Source organism: Triticum urartu, chromosome 1A, assembly GCF_056163025.1.
Source record: "Triticum urartu cultivar PI428250 chromosome 1A, HENAU_Tu73, whole genome shotgun sequence".
In the NCBI taxonomy this organism is placed as follows: domain Eukaryota; kingdom Viridiplantae; phylum Streptophyta; class Magnoliopsida; order Poales; family Poaceae; genus Triticum; species Triticum urartu.
This window is the reverse complement of record NC_141873.1, coordinates 407,593,486-407,616,672: the sequence shown is the minus strand read 5'-3', so window position 1 is coordinate 407,616,672 and position 23,187 is coordinate 407,593,486.

Here is a 23,187-nt window from a genome sequence, read left to right as displayed (position 1 = left end):
CACAAGATCATATGAAAGGGCGCCTCCCAACATAGCATTGTGACTCCATCCATCCAAATATATATGGCCTAATACATTTTTCAAGGTTGCCTTTCACCATTGATAAGATTAATAATATGTGAGATGCATGATATACAAAGTATATCATTAGAAACTCCTTTCACATACGAATTTGATGATATACTTTATGTAACATGCATGTCATATATTATTTCTCTAACCTGTGGTCATAGGTAACCTCAAAAAATGTATTAGGCCCTATATATTTGGATGGAGGGAGTACAACAAAAAATAGATTAAACATTAAATGGTGCCACAAAGACTAACATTGTGTATTAGATCATACCTCAACCTAGAACCAAATCAATCACTCAAACATACATGAATATAGACACAAAGATGAATGCTTAATTGATGTCATCAACATGTTCAATCTTACAAATTACAAGAGCAAGGAGGGAGATGGAGATGGTGGCCGACTCCGGGTGGTGGCGGCGGTGCCTCCTTCTCATATTCATGTGTGACCATGGTGGTAGAGATAGAGATGGAGATATTGAGGAGAGGCATCCCTCTAGATGAGAGGGGAGAGCCCTTCGGCAATTGTGTGGAGTTATGACACATTGAGGATGATGATGGTCGGTGGCCAGGGTTGAAGGTGTTTATATACGTGGTCTCCTTAGGTCTCTCCCATCAATGTGACTCCTCCTCCTTCAACCAAAGGATCCAGGGGAGCCAAATCCTCTCTCAAAACCTTCCTTGTTTGATAAGGATCGCATGAAATTGGTGAAAATCATGAAGTTATGACCGATTTATGCATCTCTCGTAGTTTGGTACGAGCGATTGTACGACTGGGCCCGCTCATATCGGAGTACATCATTTGTTTTAGAGATATGAGAGCATTTAGTATTTTGGCTGCCATTTCTTCATATGGACTCTGATTTTGACGTTCTTGGGCTCATTGGATTCATACGAACAACGCTGATGCACAAGTGGTTTTGAATCTCCAGTTTTGTTGTGGATTTGTCACGGCAGATGTCCTAGTGTGGGGACTTAGTCGTGAGGCCAACACATCTATATGGTAGCTTGAGAGGGGTTGAGCGGAATCGAGAGACGCAACGCAATACAAGGATTTAGACAGCTTCGGGCCCCGAGAAACATCATCCGGTAACAACTCTACATGTTGTTTGAGGCTAGGTCTCATTATGATCATGAGGGAGTCGTCGTAAACCGACTCTCCTCTAATTGTGTCTAGCCCTAGAGATTATTGCTTCTTGCTTGTCCCTCTTTTGGGGAGCCCTGCCCCTCCTTATATAAGTTAGAGGGGCGGGTTACATGTGGAGTCCTATTAGGATTAGGACTATCCTGCCTTCTAATACAAACCGGATACAAGTCCGGGTCTTAACTCCTTGTAAGGTAAATATTCCTCATGCCTTTCCTCTTAAACCGGCCCACCACTAACATAAACCGGCCTTCTAGGCCTTGGAGCTTATCATCCGTCTATCCCGCCCGCCGGGTTACCAGTGAGCAGCCAATCTCCGGGCGGCTTAAAAATGAAACGCCAAGTATCAGCCGGGTCTCTGGTGAGTCGCCAAGTCCGGCCGGGTTATACTTCCGGTCGGGTTATGCTGCGGGGTATATCCCCGACATTAGCCCCTAGTTTAATTTGGATTTATTCATGTTAAACTGATCCTGCAAAATAACTCAAGAACAAATTTGACAGGTTGTGCTCCGGGTTAAATATTCTTGTAAGCCGGTATTTGATCATCCTTAAGTCCTTGTCATTTCCTCCTTCTAAAAAAATCCGGGTCAATAACCAGCTCCATACTCAAATTGCTGATGTTGGTTTCTCATAGAAAAATATTGTGAAGAATAATCCACTTGAGTCAGCTTCCAAAGCGCCGGCTTAAGAAATATTGGTCTTGAAATACTCATCTGATGTTCAGCCGGTTTGAAGATGTAAAACTTGCCGGTTTAATATTACCAAAATTGTCGGTTTGTAAATACCGATGGCACCTAGTCATAATTGTTGCCGTCGCCAGGTCATAATTGATGACGCCGGGTTATGATTGTTGCAGACACCGGGTCATAATGATTGGTGACGCCGGGTCAATTTGGTTTGCTCAAAACTGAGAATTTGAAAATATTTCTCCCTATATGTATATTACCTGTAGCCCCCAAGTCTTGAGCAGAACAAAGTGATGGTTTAAGACTTGCTTCAATATAAATACTGCCACTTTTGAGGAAATCCATGTTGTTCATCCTAGTCACTAGTAAAAACCGAATACTCCATATTATGTAGCCCCCAAGTGCCGGGTTGTCATGCTTGCAGCAACCTGGGACTTTGTAATTGCCTGATGCTCAAAAAACTTCAACCAGTGTAGCCCCCAAGGGCCGGCTCATTATGCAATAATGAGCAGGGACTTTATAAATATGATCATGCTTCATTGATAATAATATCATATTACGTAACTCCACCATGAGGCTTGAACCCACATCCACAAGGTTTAAGAGCTTTGTGCTTTACCAACTGAGCAGTGGACCCTTTGAATATAATGGATTAAGACTTGTGTACCTTGAATTATTGATAGGAGCAAATGGTAGGCCCCAAGGGCCGGCTCATTATGATGTGATGAGTCGGGTCTTCAATAAGGCCAATAAAAATGACTTTGCATTAGCCCCCAAGTGTCATGGTGCATACTTGTAGCGACATGAGACTTGCATATTTGATGTAATCTCAACTTGAATAATGTAGCCCCCAAGTGCCGGACCGTAAGCCTACAACGACTCGGGACTATTCCTTCAATTGTAGAATAAATCATATCCATTGATAATATAATAGCCATTGCGCTAAAGCGACTTTCAAAACCTTAATCGTAATACTGGTTATTGATAACCATAATAAACTCCAGCCATGTTGGCTATTTCTAGATTTTGAATAATATAATCCAATGATTTATGAGCGCATGATTCCAATGGCGCAATCCAAATATTGAAGGAAATATGCCCTAGAGGCAATAATAAAGTTATTATTTATTTCCTTACATCATGATAAATGTTTATTATTCATGCTAGAATTGTATTAACCGGAAACATGATACATGTGTGAATACATAGACAAACAGAGTGTCACTAGTATGCCTCTACTTGACTAGCTCGTTGATCAAAGATGGTTATGTTTCCTAGCCATAGAAAAAGAGTTGGCATTTGATTAACGGGATCACATCATCAGGAGAATGATGTGATTGACTTGACCCATTCCGTTAGCTTAGCACTTGATCGTTTAGTTTGTTGCTATTGCTTTCTTCATGACTTATACATGTTCCTATGACTATGAGATTATGCAACTCCCGTTTACCGGAGGAACACTTTGTGTGCTACCAAATGTCACAACGTAACTGGGTGATTATAAAGGTGCTCTACAGGTGTCTCCGAAGGTACTTGTTGGTTTGGCGTATTTCGAGATTAGGATTTGTCACTCTGATTGTCGGAGAGGTATCTCTGGGCCCTCTCGGTAATGCACATCACATAAGCCTTGCAAGCATTGCAACTAATAAGTTAGTTGCGGGATGATGTATTACGGAACGAGTAAAGAGACTTGCCGGTAACGAGATTGAACTAGGTATTGAGATACCGACGATCAAATCTCGGGCAAGTAACATACCGATGACAAAGGGAACAACGTATGTTGTTATGCGGTCTGACCGATAAAATATCTTCGTAGAATATGTAGGAGCCAATATGAGCATCCAGGTTCCGCTATTGGTTATTGACCGAGGACGTGTCTCGGTCATGTCTACATTGTTCTCGAACCCGTAGGGTCCGCACGCTTAACGTTACGATGACAGTTTCATTATGAGTTTATATATTTTGATGTACCGAAGGTTGTTCGGAGTCCCGGATGTGATCACGGACATAACGAGGAGTCTCGAAATAGTCGAGACATAAAGATTGATATATTGGACGACTATATTCGGACACAGGAATGGTTCCGGGAGTTATCGGATATAAAACGGAGTACCGGGGGTTACCGGACCCCCCGGGGGTTAATGGGCCTCGTGGGCCCAAAGTGGAGCAGAGGAGGGGCGGCCAGGGCAGGCTGCGCGCCCCTCCCCCTCTAGTCCGAATTGGACAAGGAGGGAGGGGCGTCGCCCCCCTTTCCTTTCTCTCCTCTCTCCCTTCCTTCCCCCTCTCCTAGTTGGACAAGGAAAGGAGGGAGTCGTACTCCCGGTAGGAGTAGGACTCCTCCCTGGCGTGCCTCCTCCTGGCCGGCCGCCCCTCCCCTTGCTCCTTTATATACGGGGGTAGGGGGGCACCTGCAGACACAACAATTGATCCTTGAGATCTATTAGCCGTGTGCGGTGCCCTCCTCCATCATAATCCTTGATAATATTGTAGCGGTGCTTAGGCGAAGCCTGCGATGGTAGATCATCAAGATCGTCACCACGCCGTTGTGCTGACGGAACTCTTCCCCGACATTCTGCTGGATCGGAGTCCGGGGATTGTCATCGAGCTGAACGTGTGCTAGAACTCGGAGGTGCCGTAGTTTCGGTGCTTGATCGGTCGGGCCGTGAAGACGTACGACTACATCAACCGCGTTGTGCTAACACTTCCGCTTCCGGTCTACGAGTGTACGTAGACAACACTCTCCCCTCTCGTTGCTATGCATCACCATGATCTTGCGTGTGCGTAGGAAAATTTTGAAATTACTACGTTCCCCAATAGTGCTATTAGAGCCTAGGTTTTATGCGTTGATGTTGTGCACGAGTAGAACACAAGTGAGTTGTGGGCGATATAAGTCATACTGCTTACCAGTATGTCATACTTTGGTCCGGTGGTATTGTTGGATGAAGCGGCCTGGACCGACATTACGCGTACGCTTACGCGAGACTGGTTCTACCGACGTGCTTTGCACACAGGTGGCTGGCGGGTGTCAGTTTCTCCAACTTTAGTTGAACCAAGTGTGGCTACGCCCGGTCCTTGCGAAGGTTAAAACAGCACCAACTTGACAAACTATCGTTGTGGTTTTGATGCGTAGGTAAGAACGGTTCTTGCTAAGCCCGTAGCAGCCACGTAAAACTTGCAACAACAAAGTAGAGGACGTCTAACTTGTTTTTGCAGGGCATGTTGTGATGTGATATGGTCAAGACATGATGCTAAATTTTATTGTATGAGATGATCATGTTTTGTAACCGAGTTATCGGCAACTGGCAGGAGTCATATGGTTGTCGCTTTATTGTATGCAATGCAATTACGCTGTAATGCTTTACTTTATCACTAAGCGGTAGCGATAGTCGTGGAAGCATAAGATTGGCGAGACGACAACGATGCTATGATGGTGATCAAGGTGTCGCGCCGGTGACGATGGTGATCATGACGGTGCTTCGAAGATGGAGATCACAAGCACAAGATGATGATGGCCATATCATATCACTTATATTGATTGCATGTGATGTTTATCTTTTATGCATCTTATCTTGCTTTGATTGACGGTAGCATTATAAGATGATCCCTCACTAAATTATCAAAGTATAAGTGTTCTCCCTGAGTATGCACCGTTGCGAAAGTTCTTCGTGCTGAGACACCACGTGATGATAGGGTGTGATAGGCTCTACGTTCAAATACAACAGGTGCAAAACAGTTGCACACGTGGAATACTCAGGTTTAACTTGACGAGCCTAGCATATAACAGATATGGCCTTGGAACACGGAGACCAAAAGGTCGAGCGTGAATCATATAGTAGATATGATCAACATATTGATGTTCACCATTGATACTACTCCATCTGACGTGATGATCGGACATGGTTTAGTTGATTTGGATCACGTGATCACTTAGAGGATTAGAGGGATATCTATCTAAGTGGGAGTTCTTAAGTAATATGATTAATTGAACTTTAATTTATCATGAACATAGTCCTGTTAGTATTAGCATATCTATGTTGTAGATCAATAGCTCGCGTTTAGCTCCCCTATTTTATTTTTGATACGTTCCTAGAGAAAACTAAGTTGAAAGATGTTAGTAGCAATGATGCGGATTGGATCCGTGATCTGAGGTTTATTCTCATTGCTGCACAGAAGAATTATGTCTTTGATGCACCGCTAGGTGACAAACCTATTGCAGGAGTATATGCAGATGTTATGAACATTTGGCTAGCTCAATATGATGACTACTTGATAGTTTAGTGCACCATGCTTAAACGGCTTAGAATCGGGACTTCAAAGACGTTTTGAATGTCATCGACCATATGAGATGTTCTAGGAGTTGAAGTTAATATTTCAAGCAAATACCCGAGTTGAGAGATATGAAGTCTCCAACAAGTTCTATAGCTAAAAGATGGAGGAGAATAGGTCAAACAGTGAGCATGTGCTCAGATTGTCTGGGTACTACAATCGCTTGAATCAAGTGGGAGTTAATCTTCCAGATAAAATAGTGATTGCCAGAATTCTCTAGTCACCATCACCAAGTTAGTAGAACTTCGTGATGAACTATGATATGCAAGGGATAACGGAAACGATTCCCAAGCTCTTCGTAATGCTGAAATCGACGAAGGTAGAAATCAAGAAAAATATCAAGTGTTGATGGTAGACAAGACCACTAGTTTCAAGAAAAGGGCAAAGGGAAGAAGGGGAACTTCAAGAAGAACGGCAAGCAAGTTGCTGCTCAAGTGAAGAAGCCCAAGTCTGGTCCTAAGCCTGAGACTAAGTGCTTCTACTACAAAGGGACTGGTCACTGGAAGCGGAACTGCCCCAAGTATTTGGTGGATAAGAAGGATGGCAAAGTGAACAAAGGTATATTTGATATACAGATTATTGATGTGTATTTTACTAGTGTTCGTAGCAACCCCTCGGTATTTGATACTGGTTCAGTTGCTAAGAGTAGTAACTCGAAACAGGAGTTGCAGAATGAACATAGACTAGTTAAGGGTGAAGTGATGATGTGTGTTGGAAGTGGTTTCAAGATTGATATGATCATCATCACACACTCCCTATACGTTTGGGATTAGTGTTGAACCTAAATAAGTGTTATTTGGTGTTTGCGTTGAGCATGAATATGATTTGATCATGTTTATTGCAATACGGTTATTCATTTAAGTAAGAGAATAAATTGTTGTTCTGTTTACATGAATAAAACCTTATATGGTTACACACCCAATGAAAATGGTTCGTTGGATCTCGATCGTAGTGATACACATATTCATAATATTGAAACCAAAAGATGCAAAGTTAATAATGATAGTGCAACTTATTTGTGGCACTGCCGTTTCGGTCATATTGGTGTAAAGCGCATGAAGAAAATCCATGCTGATGGGCTTTTGGAATCACTTGATTATGAATCAGTTGATGCTTGCGAACCATGCCTCATGCGCAAGATGACTAAGACTCCGTTCTCGAGAACAATGGAGCAAGCAACAGATTTGTTGGAAATCATACATACTGATGTATGTGGTCCGATGAATATTGAGGCTCGCAGCAGGTATCATTATTTTCTGATCGATTTGAGCAGATATGAGTATATCTACTTGATGAAACACAAGTCTGAAACATTTGGAAAGTTCAAAGAATTTCAGAGTGAAGGGGAGAATCATCGTAACAAAAATAAAAGTTTCTACGATATAATCTCAGAAGTAAAATATTTGAGTTACGAGTTTGGCCTTCAGTTAAAAACAATGTGAAATAGTTTCACTACTCACGCCACCTGGAACACCATAGTGTAATGGTGTGTCAGAACGTCATAACCGTACTTTATTAGATATGGTGCGATCTATGATGTCTCTTACCGATCTACCACTATCGTTTTGGGGTTATGCATTAGAGACAGCTGCATTCACGTTAAATAGGGCACCATCTAAATCCGTTGAGACGACACCGTATGAACTATGGTTTGGCAAGAAACCTAAGCTGTCGTTTCTTAAAGTTTGAGGTTGCAATGCTTATGTGAAAAAGTTTCAACCTGATAAGCTCAAACCCAAATCGGAGAAGTGCATCTTCATAGGATACCCAAAAGATACTGTTGGGTACACCTTCTATCACAGATCCGAAGGCAAGTTATTCGTTGCTGAGAATGGATCCTTTCTAGAGAAGGAGTTTCTCTCGAAAGAAGTGAGTGGGAGGAAAGTAGAACTTGATGAGGTAATTGTAACTGCTCCCTTATTGGAAAGTAGTTCATCATAGAAATCTATTCTTGTGACTACTACACCAATTAGTGAGGAAGCTAATGATGATGATCATGTAACTTCAGATCAAGTTACTACCGAACCTTGTAGGTAAACCATAGTGAGATCCGCACCAGGGTGGTACGGTAATCCTGTTTTGGAGGTCATGTTACTTGACCATGACGGGCCTACGAACTATGAGGAAGCGATGATGAGCCCAGATTCCGCGAAATGGCTTGAGGCCATGAAATCTGAGATGAGATCCATGTATGAGAACAAAGTATGGACTTTGATTGACTTGCCCAAAGATCGGCGAGCCATTGAGATTAAATGGATCTTCAAGAGGAAGACGGACGTTGATAGTAGTGTTACTATCTACAAAGCTAGAATTGTCGCAAAAGGTTTTTGACAAGTTCAAGGTGTTGACTACGATGAGAGTTTCTCACTCGTATCTATGCTTAAGTCTGTCCGAATCATGTTAGCAATTGCCACATTTTATGAAATCTGGCAAATGGATAAACAAAACTGCATTCCTTAATCGATTTATTAAAGAAGAGTTGTATATGATGCAACCAGAAGGTTTTGTCAATCCTAAAGGTGCTAACAAAATATGCAAGCTCCAGCGATCCATCTATGGACTGGTGCAAGCATCTCGGAGTTGGAATATACGCTTTGCTAAGTTGATCAAAGCATATAGTTTTATACAGACTTGCAGTGAAGCCTGTATTTACATGAAAGTGAGTGGGAGCACTACAACATTTCTGATAAGTATATGTGAATGACATATTGTTGATCGGAGATAATGTAGAATTATTCTGCAAAGCATAAAGGAATGTTTGAAAGGAGTTTTTCAAAGAAAGACCTCGGTGAAACTGCTTACATATTGAGCATTAAGTTCTATAGAGATAGATCAAGACGCTTGATAAGTTTTTTTAGTACATACCTTGACAAGATTTTGAAGTAGTTCAAAATGGAACAGTCAAAGAAAGAGTTCTTGCCTGTGTTACAAGGTGTGAAGTTGAGTAAGACTCAAAACCCGACCACGACAGAAGATAGAGAGAGAATGAAAGTCATTCCCTATGCCTTGGCCATAGGTTCTATGAAATATGCCATGCTGTGTACCAAATCTATTGTATACCCTACACTGTTTTTGGCAAGGGAGTACAATAGTGATCTAGGAGTAGATCACTGGACAGCGGTCAAATTATCCTTAGTGGAATAAGGATATGTTTCTCGATTATGGAGGTGATAAAAAGGTCTGTCGTAAAGGGTTACGTCAATGCAAATTTTGACACTGGTCCAGATGACTCTAAATCTCAATCTGGATACATATTGAAAGTGGGAGAAATTAGCTAGAATAGCTTCGTGCAGAGCATTGTTGACATAGAAATTTGCAAAATAATTACGGATCTGAATGTGGCAGACCCGTTGACTAAACTTCTCTCACAACCAAAACATGATCACACCTTAGTACTCTTTGGGTGTTAATCACATAGCGATGTGAACTAGATTATTGACTCTAGTAAACCCTTTGGGTGTTGGTCACATGACGATGTGAACTATGGGTGTTAATCACATGGTGATGTGAACTATTGGTGTTAAATCACATAGCGATGTGAACTAGATTATTGACTCTAGTGCAAGTGGGAGACTGAAGGAAATATGCCCTAGAGGCAATAATAAAGTTATTATTTATTTCCTTATATCATGATAAATGTTTATTATTCATGCTAGAATTGTATTAACCGGAAACATGATACATGTGTGAATACATAGACAAACAGAGTGTCACTAGTATGCCTCTACTTGACTAGCTCGTTGATCAAAGATGGTTATGTTTCCTAGCCATAGACAAAGAGTTGTCATTTGATTAACGGGATTACATCATTAGGAGAATGATGTGATTGACTTGACCCATTCCGTTAGCTTAGCACTTGATCATTTAGTTTCTTGCTATTGCTTTCTTCATGACTTATACAAGTTCCTATGACTATGAGATTATGCAACTCCCGGTTACCGGAGGAACACTTTGTGTGCTACCAAGCGTCACAACGTAACTGGGTGATTATAAAGGTGCTCTACAGGTGTCTCCGAAGGTACTTGTTGGGTTGGCGTATTTCGAGATTAGAATTTGTCACTCTGATTGTCGGAGAGGTATCTCTGGGCCCTCTCGGTAATGCACATCACATAAGCCTTGAAAGCATTGCAACTAATAAGTTAGTTGCGGGATGATGTATTACGGAACGAGTAAAGAGACTTGCCGGTAACGAGATTGAACTAGGTATTGAGATACCGACGATCAAATCTTGGGCAAGTAACATACCGATGACAAAGGGAACAACGTATGTTGTTATGCGGTCTGACCGATAAAAGATCTTCATAGAATATGTAGGAGCCAATATGAGCATCCAGGTTTCGCTATTGGTTATTGACCGGAGACGTGTCTCGGTCATGTCTACATTGTTCTCGAACCCGTAGGGTCCGCACACTTAACGTTATGATGACAGTTTCATTATGAGTTTATATATTTTGATGTACCGAAGGTTGTTCAGAGTCCCGGATGTGATCACGGACATAACGAGGAGTCTCGAAATAGTCGAGACATAAAGATTGATATATTGGACGACTATATTCGGACACAGGAATGGTTCCGGGAGTTATCGGATATAAAACGGAGTACCGGGGGTTACCGGAACCCCCCCGGGGGTTAATGGGCCTCATGGGCCCAAAGTGGAGCAGAGGAGGGGCGGCCAGGGCAGGCTGCGCGCCCCCTCCCCCTCTAGTCCAAATTGGACAAGGAGGGAGGGGCGGCGTCCCCCCTTTCCTTTCTCTCCTCCCTCCCTTCCTTCCCCCTCTCCTAGTTGGATAAGGAAAGGAGGGAGTCCTACTCCCGGTAGGAGTAGGACTCCTCCCTGGCACGCCTCCTCCTGGCCGGCCGCCCCTCCCCCTTGCTCCTTTATATACGGGGGTAGGGGGGCACCTCTAGACACAACAATTGATCCTTGAGATCTATTAGCCGTGTGCGGTGCCCTCCTCCACCATAATCCTCGATAATATTGTAGCGGTGCTTAGGCGAAGCCCTGCGACGGTAGAACATCAAGATCGTCACCACGCCGTCATGCTGACGGAACTCTTCCCCGACATTCTGCTGGATCGGAGTCCGGGGATCGTCATCGAGCTGAACGTGTGCTAGAACTCGGAGGTGCCGTAGTTTCGGTGCTTGATCGGTCGGGCCGTGAAGACGCACGACTACATCAACCACGTTGTGCTAACGCTTCCGCTTCCGGTCTACGAGGGTACGTAGACAACACTCTCCCCTCTCGTTGCTATGCATCACCATGATCTTGCGTGTGCGTAGGAAAATTTTGAAATTACTACATTCCCCAACAAATATATACTGGCGACTTATAGTCCCAAGCCAGTCCGGATTAATAAACACTGGATAATTTATCATCATACCGGCGACTTATAGTCGAAAGCTAGGCCGGGTTAATAAACGCCGGTGTTTTATAATCCTGCTTTATTCAACATGTTTCTGTATACAACAAGTTTAAAGTGTCCTGGCGGTTTACCGCCGGACGGGTCATAATGCCCAACATATAACCCGGGTTTATAACCAAGGCTGCACTTAAGAATAATCAAATATGGAATATATCATACCAGTAAGGGGAATCACATCGTTGGTTTACCAACTTTTTGTAGTAAGGGTAATAACCCCAATCTTGAGTACTGATAAATCCTTCCATATTTTGCCGGTTTATGATAAAACCGTACCGGGTTGTAATAAACACCGGATTATCCATATATAATACTGGCGACTTGTAATTGAAACCAGACTGGGTCAATAAGCGCCGAATTATAACTGATCATGTACTGACAACTTGTAGTTGAAAGCCAAGCCGGGTCAATAAACGCCGTTTTATCATAAGATATTATAAACCTCATCAAAGGAGAAAAAACTTGGCAAATAAAAGCATAAAAAGAACATGCGAGGCTTTTCATGGGCTGCCAGGCCCAAAATCGAGGCTTTTCATGGGCTGCCAGGCCACGGAGTTTAAACATTTTACAAAGCCTTTTAAGATAGACCTCACATTAACCAATCGTCGTTTTAACTTTGACAAGTTCAGGGTCTATGAGATTGACTTGTTAAACGTTCGGCGGGTCATACCAAGATTACCTAGACGGAGTGGCTTACTTAAAAAAGTAGGATAACCCGGGGTTTTAGGTGAATACACCTGGCTTCCAAGCCTGGCTTGATAGCCTATTACAAGGGTGTAGACTCTTGTTCTTTGAGAAGCAAAGAGCCCCCGAGCAATATTTTGAGCTATGCTCAGTGGGTGCCTATGTTTGAGTTATGCTTTTTGCAACACTCTCGTTGGCCCCCAAGTGATTTCCCTGGTGGCCTTACGCCGATCAAGAGGTGTAGCTATGGTTCGAATACGACCAAGCCCCCAAGTGATTTCCCTGGTGGCCTTACACCGATCAAGAGGTGTAGCTATGGTTCGAATATGACCAAGCCCCCAAGTGATATATTTCTGAGTTGTACTCGCCGGGTGCCTATGTTTGAGTTGTGGTGTGCAACAAACTCTCTTTGGTGGCTTTAATTTTTCCCGAGAACTCGAACTTTGCGAGAGATTATTCTTTTGAACTAGAAATTTTTAAACAGGATATTGAGAATTTCAAAGCTTTGTGGGAGACAGCTTTCCCTTGAGCCGGATTTAAATCGGAACCCTTCTTTTTAAGCCGGAAATTTTCTGAAGGCCTTTAAATATGCACCAATATGGCGCGTTAGGGTCCTGCATTAGAAAACTTTGCAAGCCAGAGTAATTGCTTTTTTAAAAAAACAATATATAATATGACAATTTACTGGATGGATTTCACCTGATATGTTAGGCCAGAAAATGTCCACCGCGGGGTTGATGATCACCATGGTGAAGCTGAAATCAATCATGGCCGAGTCAACCGCGGAAGTAGACAGATGAGTCGGCCGAGGCGTTGTAAGCCGGTGCAGACGAGCAAGTTATCCTTCGCGTTGTAAGCAGGTGCGAACGCGTGAACCGGCCGCGAGAGCGGACGGGCGAGTCGTCTATGACGTTGTAAGCCGGTGCGGTCGCGAGAGACGGCCACGGCGTTGTAAGCCGGTGTGGGAGTCCGTTGGATAACAACAACCACATGTGTCGAATGATGTCGGCGTGCCTCCATCTCCGCAGTATAATGCCACTTTGTAATGAATAATTCTCTTGATTTATTTTTTGGACGCATGTGGGCGTGGCCATTAGCGTGTAGCTGGTCTCCACATATGTGTATTCCATCCAATTTACGTAAACTAATCTCCGAAGAAAATCAGCCCAATACGGAGTACCAACACTAGTCATGTTGGTTTATTCCTTAGATCTCTGCGGCCGGATTAGGCATCAATCAGCACCAACCTTCGTCTGCAAGTAGCACTTTGTCCCCACTGCAGGAAACAGTAGCAGCAGCGCCGATTCCCTCAGGACTTGAAGCTGCCGTTCCCCTGACAATGACGGTTTAAACGCGACGGGTCTATCGTAGCGGTGTGGAACCAGCGAATGAGCGGATCTGGTGATAGCAGCCGGTGGTTTTAGTGCTGTAGGGCTAGCAAAACGGCGACCCGGAAAATCATTGAAAACGACACAATAGAAAACGCCAGCAAAAACTCTTGAGATCTGCGAGCATAAAATAGCACGAGCAGACCACATATGTTTTGTATAATGCAAATTTAATACGCAGAGCAATTTAACGGAGACGAGTACACCTGATTACATCCGTAGGCAGCGACTTTGAATACTCTGATTGCTTTTTCACGGTTATTTTTCTTCTTCTTTTTCCTTGGGGGATGAGACGTGTGCCTTGGTTGAGGTAGTAGTAGTACAAGAGACACACACACGCGATCTTGGTGCTACTGGCTTCTGGCTGATTCACCGGTGACCGCTGACCTAGTGCACCAAGGGTACCTGTACTGACGCAAGTCACTTCTAGCTCTTGAAGGGCCGGGTCAACCGCGGCGGATGCGAGCTGGGCCTAGGGACTCCGCGAGGGCGAGGCCAGCCGCAGAGGCGAACCGTCCCATGTCGAAATAGTGAGGCGAAACCGAGTCCGTCTCATACGTCCTCCTCCAGGTTGTAGATCCCCTTGTATATATCAACAGCGACGAGGCGGGGCGACTCGGAAGTGGTTTTAATCATGGTATGCTGGCACCTTCCTCTGATGTCTTCACGTGATAGACATGAGTTAGATCTTTGTTCTGATTAGAGCTCCTGTGCTATAAGGGCATCTTCAGTCGCGTCCTCAACAGGTCCTCCTCAAGCGATTTTGCCGCGCCAGCGTCAAAAATACGGCCCAGTCACGCCTTCAGAAGGCCGTTTTTCGCCGGCTTGGGTCAAAACTGGTGCCAGCAGACCCAGGCCGAACCTGGCGCCCTGGGGGGCGCTTGGGGAGCCGGCACAAGCGAAAAAGACGCGTGGGTCCGTCCTGGCGGCGACCCGAGGGCCTTTTCCCGCCATTTCTTGACGCTTTTCCCTAGCATCTCTCCCGCTCGCTCGCCCTCCCGCCATTCCCTCCCTTTCTCCCGCCAAACCCCCTCCCGCCCGCCTTCCAGTCGCCGCCATGCCGCCGAATAAGTATGCCATGCCGCGCGTGGCGGCAACCGCGAATGGCACCGTGACCCAGCCGAAGCAGAGGAAGCCGAGGGCGCCGCCATCGAAGCCACCGGGCCTGTCGAACACCGAGTGGAGGGTGGAAGTTCAGCGGCGCGACGCAGTCACTGCCGACTGGCGGAACAGAGCCATTGCCAAGAAGGCCCGCGACAACGCGGCGCGCGCGGCGGCGTCTTCCTCATCGGTCGGCCAGGCAGGGATGATGAATCCACCCGTCGTCAGCCACGCCCAGTACGCGCCCTGGGGACAGCAAGGCGTCGGATCTCCATGGGGTTCGTCGTCGCCCGGCTACGCTGACGGCGACGCGCACGGTGGGTTCAACCCAAACGTGACCTTCCCCCATGGCCACCCCGCGACACGCACCCCCTCGCCCGCCTTTGTCGGCGTACAGTACCCTTCATACAACTACTCGCCGCCCGCCGCCTACGCGTCCACACCAACGCCCCATCTCCGCCGTGGATCGCTGCCCTTCTCGCACCTCGGCGACACCGATGATACAGGAGCCGACATGGATGACATCATCGCGACAGGATCGACCGCGGTCGCGGCGTCTCCCGGGTTCGCCACCCAGGACGAGGTAGTGGATCTCAGCGGCGACATGGAGGGCGAGCTCGGCTACGTCTACGGCGAGGACGCGCACGAAGCGCAGGAACCCGAGGAGGAGGACGAGGACGAGGAGGAGGAGGAGGACGAGGAGCCGGCTCCTGTTCTGACGAAGGGGCGCCAAAAGAAGAAGCGGGCGGCTAGGTCAGGCGAACCGCGCATCAAGTGGACGTCCAAGGAGGAAGAATGCCTGGCCGAAGCATGGAAAGTCGTCTGCCTCGACCCGACCACCGGCACGAACCAGAGCTTGGAGACGTACTGGGATCGCATCAAGGCCGAGTTCAACGAGCGGAAGCTCGTCGACCCGTACTTCAAAGGCGTCTACATGCAGCGCGGCTCCAAGGCGATGGCGAACCATTGGGGGCGTATCCAGTTGGCGTGCAACAAATGGCATGGAATCGTCGAGGAGGTCGCGGCTCGCCCGGAGAGCAGCGCCAGCGTTGAGGATCAGGTACGCACGCCGTTCGCCCGCATCTCTTCGTCGTCTACGCCCACCGCTCGCCAACTGTTTGTTCCTCCGCGCAGCTGCTGCGTATGTTCACCATGTATCGGCGCGACAACCAAGACGCCGACTTCAAACACCTCCACGTCTACAAGCGCATTGACAAGTGCGAGAAGTGGGCGGAAGTCTGACGTGCCCTCGACAAGGCCAAGGAGACCTACAAGCCGGACGCGACGACTCCGGGCGCGTCAGAGGGGCGGCGGACGGCCACAAATTGGCCAAGAAGGGGAAAAACGCCGACGCGGCAACCGCGCGAGTGCAGGAGTCCATCGAGTATTGCCTCGCCGGCGCCCAGGCCCGGGCTGTCCTACGTGAAAAGAAGACCGAGGCGCGATGGTCGTCGCTGATGAAGAACAGCGCCATCAAGCTCGACCTGCTCCGGACGAACGTCGCCGCGAAGAAGAGGAACACCGACATGGCTTCTTTGATGGGCGGGGCGGACATGCTCCAGAGCGACGACGAGCAGCTCAGGGCGTGGTACATGGCGGAGCGCGGCCTCATCCTGAACCAGATGTAGACGACAACGCCGACGACGCCGACGACGCAAGCTCCCGCGCCCACGACCACACGGACACCAAGCCCAAACGACGCCTCTACATCGCCGCCCAGCAGTGCCAAAGCCGCGCCAACACAGCCCAGCACCGAAGCAGCTCCGACACCGCCGAGCCCGCGCACGCCGACTCCGCCAACGCCTGGAGCCGAGCCCGCCGAGTGAATCATTGCGCACGCGAACTTGCGGCATGCTTGTTTTTTGTAACGCCAGACTACGTCCGATCGCCGGATTTGTGGCGTCTTTTGAGAGCGGGAACGACCAAGTTTAAATTTCCCGCATCCTGGGACCGGCGCTTGGGGGCGTGCCTCTGAGCTAGGTCGCCCCCAGGGGCCGAACTAGCACCGGCACGCCCCCAGACCGCTCTATTTAGGCGCCCTGGGGGGCCGAACGGCTGGAGATGCCCTAAGTAGCAGTAGTACTACTCCAAAAACAGACCTCGTAAAACACGCAACTAGCACTAGTACTTGACCATGATCTCCGTGATTGTAGCAGCAGCAATGATTCATCTTTCTTGGGGGTTGCTCCGGTTGCTGTTCGTTTTTTTTTTGTTTATTCAGCAAGTAGCCTAACAAAGAATCCGACCAGACGTCGTCTCGGTCTGCCCTGCGGCTGCTGCAGTAGACATTGATTGGTCTTCCGATTCGGCGAGTCGCCGAGCCACGTGCGGGGCGGCACGCACAAACCCTAAATCTCTTCGTTTCTAAGAGCATCTCCAGCCGCGCCCCTAACAGGCCCCCAGGCCACTCTTTCGGCGCCGGCGCGAAAAAAAACGTCCCAGTCGCGCCTCAGGACGCCGAAAATCGCCGGTTCGGCCCTTTTTTCCGCCCGGTGGTAACAGGCCAAACCCGGCGCACTGGGGAGCAGTTGGGGGCTCCGGCGCAAGGGAAAAGCGTGGCTGGTCCACACCGTCAGGGGAAAAGTCAAGGTTTTCTTCTCCGACTCGCCTCCCACACCCCGCGCCCTCGTCCACCACTAGCTATATCCTGGCGCCGCCCGCCGCTCTACACCGCTAGATAGCCATTCCTCGCCAGAAAAATAGTAGCGCTTCGCTGCGGCAGCCCCTCCAACAGCAGCTGGGCGTTTCCGGCCGCGGAGGCGCGGTTTAGCGGCGGGTACACGCCCACCGAGCGCAAGGTGTTCGGTGATTTGCCTGCCTCGGCGATGGACTCGGATAACGAGGAAGCGCTCGCCGCGCTGCTGGAGGAGGAAGCCGAGGCCGACGTCCAGGAAGAAGAGCATCCCATGGTGCTCGCCGCCCTCGCCCAGCTGCTGGCGAGTAATGAAAAGCCGCGGTGAGGTGGCTCGGCGCCTGGGCGGGTGAAAGGAAAGAACCGACATCGTCTCGAAGGCTACTGCATGCTTTACTCCGACTACTTCGCCGATGCTCCACTTCACGGCGAGAAAACATTTCGGCGCCGTTATCGGATGAGCCGAAAGCTCTTCCTCAGGATTGTGAATTCCATCCGGGAGTTTGACAACTACTTCAAGTGCAAGATGGATTGCACTGGCGCTCTTGGATTCACCTCCATCCAGAAGTGCACGACAGCGATGAGGATGCTTGCATATGGAGCTCCCGGTGATTCACTCGACGACTATGGGCGCATGGCCGAGTTCACCAGCATAGAGTGTTTCTACAAGTTCTGTCAGGCAGTGGTGGCAGTGTTTGGACCATAATACTTGAGAACACCCAATGCGGAAGACACTGCTCGGATCCTAGCACAGAATGCAGCAAGAGGATTTCCTGGGATGCTTGGAAGCACCGACTGCATGCATTGGAAATGGAAGAATTGCCCATTTGCTTGGCAGGGGATGTACAAAGGCGCCAAAGGTAGTTGCAGTGTGGTGCTTGAGGCGGTGGCCACACAGGACCTCTGGATTTGGCACTCCTTCTTTGGTATGCCAGGAACTCACAATAAAATCAACGTGCTGTAGTGCTCTCCTGTCTTTGCCAAGCTTGTTGAAGGTCATTCTCCTCCGGTGAACTTCGAGATCAATGGGCGGCACTACAACAAGTGGTACTATCTAGCTGACGGCATCTATTCGAGATGGTCGACATTTGTGAAGACGATCTCAAACCCTGTGGCAGGAGGCAAGAACGTCTGGTTTGTGAAGTTTCAGGAGGCTTGCAGGAAGGATGTCGAGCGGGCATTTGGTGTGCTCCAATCTCGATTTGCTGTTGTTCGGTACCCCGCTCAGACCTGGTCCAAAGATCAAATGTGGGAGATTATGACTTGCTGTGTCATCTTGCACGACATGATCATCGAGAGCGAGCAAGAAGACCCAGTGTTTGACACTGAACCATACTACAGGCAGGGTCCTCTAGCCGAAGTTGATCAGCAGCTACTGGCAACTTGGACTGCCTATCTCAGTATGTGTCAGGAGATCCGAGACCCACAGGTGCATCATCAACTGCAAAAAGATCTGATTGAGCACCTATGGAGGCTCAAGGGGGACGCCGTGTGATGAAATACGAGTTTTTTATTTGTTGAACTATATAATTTGTATTGAACTATTTGTTGTTGTACTATTTTGTTGAAGTATTTGATTTTTCTGTGATGAAATATGTGATAAGAAATAATTGTGTTGATAATTGAACGCCGAGACATGGCGAAACCACGCCGAATATGGGCCTATTCTCGCCCATATGGGCCCTTTATTCGCCGAAATGGGGCTGCAAAGTGGGCCAATTTCGGCGCCTGGGGGCGAGCTGGGGGCGACGACTGGGCGCAAAACCGCCCCCAGCGCCGATTGTATCACCGGCTCGCCCCTAGGGGGCGATTTTTATGCGTCCTGGGGGGCAACAGCTGGAGATGCTCTAATCAATCTTGTATCTGTCAGCTCCAGAGCTAATTATAACTCCAATCACTAAACCATGAATATTGTCGGTTCTTCTTTCACCCGACGAATCGCGAGCTTCTTAATCCTTGTGAGAAATCCCTTCAAGAACTCAACACCACCGTGCGCGAGCCCCACGTTGGGCGCCAACTGTCGTGGATTTTTCACGGCAGATGTCCTAGTGTGAGGACTTAGTCGTGAGGCCAACACATCTATGTGGTAGCTTGAGAGGGGTTGAGCGGAATCGAGAGACGCAACGCAAGACAAGGATTTAGACAGCTTCGAGCCCTGGGAAACATCATCCAGTAACAACCCTACATGCTATTTGAGGCCAGGTCTCATTATGATCATGAGGGAATCGCCGTAAACCGGCTCTCCTCTAATTGTGTCTAGCCCTAGAGCTTATTGCTTCTTGCTTGTCCCTCTTTTGGGGAGCCCTGCCCCTCCTTATATAAGTTAGAGGGGCGGGTTACATGTGGAGTCCTATTAGGATTAGGACTAGTCTACCTTCTAATACAAACCGGATACAAGTCCGGGTCTTAACTCCTTGTAAGGTAAATATTCCTCACGCCTTTCCTCTTAAACCGGCCCACCATTAACATAAACCGGCCTTCTAGGCCTTGGGCCTTATCATCCATCTGTCCCGCCCGCCGGGTTACCAGTGAGCAGCCAATCTCCGGGCGGCTTACAAATGAAACACCAAGTATCAGCCGAGTCTCTGGTGAGTCGCCAAGTCCGGCCGGGTTACGCCGCGGGGTATATCCCCGACAAGTTTCGACACTTCAAAAATGTAAAAACATCAAACACTCCATATGGACCAAATTTGTTGCCTGGAACTTTTATAGTTTGATCCCAACTTTGTACTTTTTTATGTGCCAAGTCCATGAACATGCCAATACACCTACAAAGAGTACAAAACAAACAAAAACTAAAATTTGTGCAACAAATTTGGTAAAGTGGGTAAAGATTGCAAAGTATGCATTGTGGACATGAAAAACTCATAGATGATATGAAATGAGGAATTTTTGGTGTTATATTAGGCTCTAAAATTGATGGAAAAATCCACTCATCATGGGTGTGTTTAGTTCAGGAGATATGGTTGAGTGGTTGAGGATATCCTCGACAACCTGGCAATGGATTACCATTTTTTGATTGGTTGGGCGGGTTGGATGAGCCAAAAAAATCTTGGTTTGAAGGATGAAAGGTGGTTGGGATTTCTATTTGAGTGTTTGGTTTGAGTGATGAGTGGAGGATATGGGTTGCGACCAGCTTTTTGATTGAGGTGGTGAGATTACACTCCACAACTTCCATTTTTAAGGCAAGCGATCAACTATGATATGACCAATACTAATTTTGTAAATTAAACAAACTTTGATATCCTCGTCCCAAGGCCATTGAGGGCCACCATTGACCCATCGTGCCTACACATGACGGTGCATAGCTCCGGGGGTGGCCCGACTACCAGGAAGCCGATCTAAGAGGCCATCCTCACGGCCAAGGGCGCCCCCAAGAGATAGATGATAAACAAGAAGGAAAATGAAAAATATAATAAAAATAAAATCCACATAAGCTTCTATTTCACTTAGCTCCCCCTACATACTGTATATAGAGTCTTTCATCATGAATCAAGAAAAAGGAACTATTTTGTCATTTGCTTTTCTCTCAAACACCAAACATCCTCACGTGAAGTGGAGGACAAATCCCAATAAGGCTTGGAAAGGCCTGATGCGTCTCCAATGTATCTATAATTTATGAAGTATTCGTGCCATGTTTACAACAATTTTGGATGGTTTTGGTATGATTTGATTAGAACTAACCAGGACTGACGATGTTTTCAGCAAAACTACCATGGTGTCATTTTTTGTGCAGAAATAAAAGTTCTCTGAATGAGCTAAAAATTACGATGATTTTTTATGGACCAAAAGAGACCCCCGAAGCACAAGAGCTAGGCCAGGAAGTGGATGAGGAGGCCACAAGCCCTCTAGGCGTGACCTACCCCCAAAGAGGGTGCTCCGGGATTGTGGGCCCCACGGGCACCCCCTTGACATGAGACCGACGCCAAAAATTCTTATAAATACCCAAACCTCCGGAAAGAACCCTAGATTGGAATTTCCGCCACCGCAAGCCTCCATAGCCACGAAAAATCAATCTAGGCCCTCTCCGGCACCCCGTCGAAGGGGGCCATCATCACCGGAGGCCATGGAGGAGGAAGCCGGAGGGGCCATCATCACCATGGAGTCCAAGGACTAGAGGGAGAACCTCTCCCCATCTATGGGGCAGGCCATGGAAGAGGAACAGAAGGGGGAGACTCTCTCCCCCTCTCTCTCCGTGGCGCTGGAGTGCCGCCGGGGGAACCATCGCCACGGTGATCGTCTTCATCAACATTACCATCTTGATCACCTTCCTCATCTCTTTTAAGCGGTCCACTCTCCCATACCTCGCTGTAATCCCCTACTTGAACATGGTGCTTTATGGCACATATTATGATACAATGATGTGTTGCCATCCTATGATGTTTTGAGTAGATTTCTTTTGTCTTGTGGGTTTCAATGATCTAGATTGGTTTGAGTTGTATGTTTTATTTTGGTGCTGTCCTATGGTGCCTTCCGTGCCGCGCACACGTGAAGGATTCCCGCTGTAGGGTGTTGCAATACGTTCATGATTTGCTTATAGTGGGTTGCTAGAGTGACAAAAGCTTAAACCTGTGTAAGGGGGTTGTTGCATATGGGATAAAGGGGACTTGATACTTTAATGCTATGGTTGGGTTTTACCTTAATGATCTTTAGTAGTTGCGGATGCTTGCTAGAGTTCCAATCATAAGTGCATATGATCCATGTAGAGAAAGCATGTTAGCTTAGCCTCTTCCTCATATAAAACTGCAATAATGATTACCGATCTTGTTAACAATTGCCTAGGATAATTCCGCACATCGACCCATCATTATGCCACACTCGCTATTTATAATATATTGTAATTTATTATAACTTTATGATAACATACCTATTTTTATTTTTTAGTTCTTCGATATCATGCAAAGCTATCCTGTAACACCCCGTATGTAACCTGCCATATTTGTATTCCAACTCTTGCCATTTCTGGCACTGAGTTATGAGATTCCTCGTTGTTGGGTTTTTGTCTTCATGTTGTTTTGTCTTTGTCATGCATCTCATATCATGTCATCATGTGCATCGCATTTGCATACGTGTTCGTCTCATGCATCCGAGCATTTTCCCCGTTGTCCGTTTTGCATTCCGGCCCTCCTATGTCCTCCGGTGTCCCTTTCTACCTCTTTTCGTGTGCGGGTGTTAAATGTTTTCGGATTGGACCGAAACTTGCCAATCGGCCTTGGTTTACTACCGGTAGATCTCCTGTCAAGTTTCGTGCCATTTGGACTTCGTTTGATACTCCAACGGTTAACCGAGGAACCGAGAAGGCCTCGTGTGTGTTGCAGCCCAACACCCCTCCAAAGTGGCCCAAAACCCACCAAACCCCCTTCCATCATCTAGGTCGTTCGATCACGACCGCCTGGCTGAAAACCGTGCACAATTTGGAGCCTCCTAGCTCCCTCTACCTATATATATCGACCCCCCCTCCAAAATCTTGCGGAGGAACCCTAACCATTTTCCCTCTCCGCCGCCGGAAAATTCCTTCGGCCGGCCGGACACGTCCGCCTCCGCCTCCCGACCAATCAGATCACGCCACGCATCCTCACCGCGCCCTCCGCCGCCGCCGGCCCGCAGCCGGCCCGCGCGGCCCATCCGCCGCCGCCGCCCGAGCCCACGGGGACCGGATCCGCGCCGCCCAGTCCTCCCTTGCGCCGCCGCCTCACACCTCGTCGCCGACCTTCCCCGCCGCCGCATGCAT